Source organism: Tribolium madens, unplaced genomic scaffold, assembly GCF_015345945.1.
Source record: "Tribolium madens isolate multiple individuals breed KSU strain unplaced genomic scaffold, Tmad_KSU_1.1 Scaffold_96;HRSCAF=242;Tcas5.2_LG5, whole genome shotgun sequence".
Classification (NCBI taxonomy): Eukaryota; Metazoa; Arthropoda; class Insecta; order Coleoptera; family Tenebrionidae; genus Tribolium; species Tribolium madens.
Window position 1 is genome coordinate 11,288,553 of NW_025401068.1, and position 6,000 is coordinate 11,294,552.

The 6,000-nt window shown below is 31.6% G+C and overlaps 1 protein-coding gene across 6 annotated transcripts in view; it reads left to right on the forward strand.

The window, feature by feature from the left end:
• The window catches only part of LOC123012425 (NPC intracellular cholesterol transporter 2 homolog a), a 328,174-nt gene that overhangs the window by 281 nt on the left and 321,893 nt on the right, over window positions 1-6,000 (forward strand). The gene's annotated exons all lie outside the window — the stretch shown is intronic.

A 6,000-nucleotide genomic window follows, 5' to 3' on the forward strand; every position in this document is an offset into this window, starting at 1 on the left:
ATGATTGACACTTTTATGTATAAATCATAATTTAATGAAGAATGGAATTTTATTAGCGCTGTTTCGATTGTTGTCTGATGAGGCCACTCGCTGCTTCTATAGAAAAAATACACAATGCAACTAAAAATTATTGTCATTTTGTTCTTTTTGCGGTTTCAATGAAAAGCGAAATCAGACAGGATGACCTAATGTCTAACAAGAAAACTCATTTTGCGCAATTAAATCATCATTGCAGAAAGAATCCAAATTCTAAAAATATTCTTGATAATTGGCAACACTGACAATTTAAGTTGACTATTTTTTTTTTTTAATTAAATTCCGCTTCACTGACCTCGTACTTTTACTTTTTTACAGAGGAATAATGTTTAAATTCTATTCCTTCTGTATACAGGGTGTTCCATTTTTATTCTTACAAATTTAACCAGATGATAGAATATTCAATTTTAAGATAAAAGTTTCCTATAAACATACAGGCTGCGCCAGAACTTGCGCCCCAGAGAAAATTTTTCAAGTAAGGTAAGATACCAGGAACATGAAAAAAATGTTTAAAAATACTACCTGTCAAAAAATTTTGACATTTATTTTTTAACATTTGACATTTTTTTTATATCTATTTAATGATACTGATGATCTTGTATATGTTTTTTTACAATTATTTAGTAAAGGGACAAAAATTTTGCCAATAAAAGCCACAAATAACATTGAACGGAGTTACAATTTAGGATACAGCTTCCTTGTTTCCTCTTTTAATAGCCCATAGCAAAAAAAAAACTTGGAAAATTACTTTTCCAACACAAATAAATAGAATCAAAGTGCAAACTTTAAACCCTCATAACTTCGAAATTTTTATAGATAAAATTTTTTTAACATTTTTTCCATGTTCCGGGTATCTTACCTTATATGGTATTTTTCTCTGGGGCACGAGTTGTGGCGCACCCTGTATAAGGGAGCCACATCTCCTGAAAGTGGTGCATCTTTTAATGGATTTTTTCCAATATTTCAAAAACCTTCGTGGATAAAATTACAAAATTTGGTACAACTGATAACCATTATACACCCAAATGAATTCAAAGATAAAATGTCGAAATTTTTACTCAGGGGCGTCCTAAACTGGGGGGCTTAGAGTAAAAAGTACCCTAACTATTTTGGCGGTTGGTTTTTGCCACTTTCAGCCACAAAATTCTAAATTTCATAGTTTTTCACAAAAAAGAGGTCTCTTGCGTTTTTTCGATAAAACTTACCGTTTTTGAGTAAATCAGTTTACAGTTTGTCTTACAGATCATAAAGAGGAAAAAAATTAAAAATTAAATTTGTTTCACCGTTTAAGAGACCCGTGATTAAAAATTTCGACAACTGATCTTTAAATTCGTTCAGGTGTTTAAAAGTCATCAGCTCTTGTAATTTTATCTATTGTACAATAGTGGGAAAACCTCATTAAAAACGCATCCCTTTCAGGGGGTGTAGCTCGCTTACGTAACATTTTTTCATACATGTTCATAGGAAACTTTTGTCTTAAAATTGAATATTCTATCACCTGTTTTAGTTTGTAACAATAAAAACGGAATACCCTGTATTTTTCCATTAGTTATAATCAGGAAAATTCTTTTAACAGTTAACATTGTAATTTTTTAATCTTGTAATTTTTTTTATTTTAAAGTGTATAAATTTTCAAAGGCTAATGATGGCGCAATGGTGCCGAAACATGTCCCAACTTGACTAAATAAAAATTTATCGATTTGTGGAGTTGACTTTAATATTACTTACTCTGTTTAAAACTGTACTCTGTAAAACTGTAAATATCAGTTCGGGATGAATTTTCGAACTACCAACTGAGGCGAATATTTTTTTAAGGTGGCGCTCTGCGAAAAAGTGCTGTTTTTGGTCAAGTTTAACTACAGACATCAAACAAATTGTAAAAGATACGACTTTAATTTTTTTATACAGGGTGCGCCAGAACTCGCGCCCCAGAGAAAAATGCCATATAAAATAAGATACCAGGAACATGGAAAAAATGTTAAAAAAATTTATCTATAAAAATTTCGAAGTTATGAGGGTTTAAAGTTTGCATTTTGACTCTATTTATTTCTGTTGGAAAAATAATTTTCCAAGTTTTTTGCTATAGGCTATTAAAAGAGGAAACAAGGAAGCTGTATCCTAAATTGTAACTCTATTCAATGTTATTTGTGGCTTTTATTGGCAAAATTTTTGTCCCTTTACTAAATAATTATAAAAAAAAAACATATACAAGATCATCAGTATCCTTAAATAGAAATAAAAAAATGTCAAACGTCAAAATTTTTTGACAGATAGAATTTTTTAAACATTTATTTCATATTCCTGGTATCTTACCTTACTTGAAAATTTTCTCTGGGGCGCGAGTTCTGGCGCAGCCTGTATATTAATGCTGACACCCTTAGCTAATCATTTACCAAATTTTATGTACTCAAACATACAACTGATAAAAAGAATCGTAAAGTTTCTTTGTTTCGAACACTTCATCTAGTTAATTTTGAGAACCGTAATACGTAGACAATTGGCACTTGGACCACATGAAAACGCAAAAAAATATCTACTCAAATTGCCTACTTCCGGAAAAATTTGACTTTTAATTAAAAAGATACGTTTGATATCTACGCGAAAGAAAAGAAATTTTTGGTGGGAAGTGGAAGTGGTGGCAATTTGAGTAGCGCAAAATAGACTCGTTTCAGAAGGCCATTCATTTCTCGATCAACTCGCCGCTACGCGGCTCGTACCGGAGTTTTTCTGCCGCTCGTGTTTTAATTATAAATTTAATGAGAACGAGTGGAGTAATTAAGTTTGGTTTTCTTTGAGCATGTGGAGGGCATCGACGCAGATAACGTAATATATTGATAAAGCGTTTGGGGTGTAGTCAGTGTCCGCGACCTCACTACAATGGCTTATGAAAATGGTCGAGCGGGTTCTTTGTTAACGGCTATTGTCATATGAGCCATTACAGAAGTCGTCGTCGGCGTCGAATCGCATCGGACGGCCGGCGTCTCTTGTCCAGAGAATGGGACGAGAATGAGGCAAGTATTGTCGAAATGTTGTCATGGATAAAAATGGTGATTTCCAAGCAACGTGCACTGAAATGTAATGGGAACATTTAATGGCAACTGCAAGAGAACTTATAGGGTTTTGTTAGATGGGGGGATGATGAAATAACTTTACGCTCAGGTGGTTTACACACAAAAAACTGCACATTTTGATTCCTTTCAGTATGTGTAATACCGTACATTCAATTAAATGTCTGATCAAGTGATCTGTGACTTTAAAATTGAGTTGGCAACCCTGAATTATGTCAAGTGATGGCCGCTCCGTCGAAATGAATAACAATTGATGACTACTGACGTTTGAGTTTGATAGTTCATGTTGCCAACTTAATTTCAAAGTCATAGGACACTTCGATAAGCAAGTCTATCGGGGGTGTTTTAGAAAAAAATAAATAGGGTAAGTCCGGGAGAGATGAACCACATTTTGAAAAACCTGCTGTAAAATTATACAGTATGTCCCTAGATTGAGTTTATAGAGAGGAAAAAAAAATTTCTTTGATTTTACGCCAAAACTGCAAAAGAAAAACATTTTTTTCTTTACCTGAAACGAGCAAATCTGTAATTAAAACTTTATTATTCTAACTCAGTAGAAAGAAAAGTTCATTTTTCTGTTGATTTTGGACTTGTCACTTTGACAAAATGAGTTTACGCAAGTTAAATAACAAAAATGTTTGTGAAAAACATGATTTTAATAAATGGCAACTCAAAGAAACAGTTTTAAGATAAATTTTTCACAAGAACTATCATTATTCAATTAATAAAATAATTAAAAGTGACATATAGTTGTCAAAAAAATAAAACCGTCATTGTGATAAAAAGTCCAAAATCATGAAAAAAATTAACTTTTCTCTTCACTGAATCAGAATAATGAAGTTTTAATTACAGATTTGCTCGTTTCAGGTAAAGCAAGGAAATGTTTTTTCTTTGCAGTTTTGGCGTAAAGTCAAAGATTTTTTTTTCTTGTAAACTCAATCCCGGGACATACTGTACAATCCTTATTTAAATTCAAGTCATGAATGTTTGTTCTTACAACATGACTTATAAAAGTAACGTAAATACATAAAAAAATTAATAAATTCTGATGTGTAAAAGTCTATCTCTCCCGGATTTACCCTATATCAAGATCTTATCAAGTTTTGAAAGTAAACTGAAAATAGCTAATTTAGAAATTCGAAACTCTAAAAATATTAAAATTGTAGAAACATAATAAAAATTTTGAGGTAAAAAAGTTTGATTTTTATTAATTATACAATTAGCAATGATTTTAAACAAAACTGTGCATTTTTTATTAAGATTTTAGGTTTCTCAACAGAGTGGTTAATAAACAGCTTTTAAGTTTGAAAAGTACTGAAGATTTTGGGATTTGTTTAATTTTTTTTATGACCTGACACTTGCAAATGTTTGAAAATCAAATTAATATCTAGTTATTTATTATACAAGACGATAAAGAGATTGTTTATCTACGAGTGAAAACGTTAAGTTCACGAGTGGATTTATTTTACGAGTAGATAAACAATCTTTATCGTTGTGTATAATACAACATTTTTTCTATAGCAGGACTTAAAATTTAAGAGAAAAAATAGAATTTAAAAAAATACAATTTTTGGCATTTCTCAGTACGAAACGTCTCATTATTTTTAACAGATTTAAAGCAAGTTTAATCCTTGTTGAGTCTAATTCGAAGAATAAAATGTTGTATTTAACTCGTTTGAGTGTAAATCGGATCCACCTCGTGGATGATAAAATTTGTAAATTTAAATGTATAAAATAAGTTAAAACATTTTATCTACCCTTGCTGTTAAAGTGTTACTTTATCTATGCTTGCGGTTAAAGTGCTATTTTATCTAGTCAAAAGAGTTGATAAAGAAATAGTTTAACATCTGCTATAGAAAAAAAATCAAAATCTTGTGCAAAATATAATTTTCACTCACATAATTTTTTTTTGTACTTATTTGTAGGAGTTATTTTGGTTTGTTTCGTTTTTTTAAAAAAAAGTTATTCTTATTTATTTTCTGATTCTCTGAAATTAATGCAAAACTGGAGTAATAAAAATGTTTTCTTTTGGTTTGATTCATTTTTTAACGAGAATTGTGAAAAAAATTGTAAAACAATGTTGTAATGGGCTCTAGGTGGGTTCTAAGTTGGTGCACTTCTCCCGGACTTACCCTATTTTTTTATTCAAAAGTTATTAGTTCTTGTGCATTTTTTTCGATTTATTGGCTTTTGGTGCTTGAAACTAATAAATTCGATATGTGTAAGTGCATTCCCTAGCCGTCCACAATTCCACCATCACAATGTACAATCAAAACCTGTTGAAGCATAAATTTGCATACGTCACCCTTTGCTCCTGGAGTGAGTGTAGGCTGAGTATGGCAGCGTCGTCGTGCGCGAAAATACACTTTTTGATATTTCCCCTGCAGTCTATTCGAAATTAACGCTATATTCAAGAGGACTTTGAAAGACGCCATTGTGGCTACAATTTACTCTTATTCATAACATTTTCTAAAGAAGCCTGTTTGTCGGAACAAGTCGAAATATTTTGAGTGAACATGCAGAAGGGCAAGCCGTGTTGACGGCCGATGACAACTTCCACGCAAATTGCAACGCCTCTCAACGCATTCAACAGCGAACCCAAATTTATGCAATTTCGTGAAAATTTTACGCAATAAATTGGTTTTTTAACCATGAATTCATGTTATTATTTTTTAATGTTGGCACCACTAGCAATGTTTATGGTAATTTTAATTACACACAATTAAATACAGAGTGATTGTAAATGATTGTGATTTTTTTCTTCAAGTTAGTTTTTTTTTCTTCTTCTTGGATCTTCTTGGTATGGAAACGATGAACAAAAACACGATTAGCCCGTCACACCAAACTTTTATTTTAATAGCACAACGCGTTTCGACCACAAAGTGGTCATCCTCAG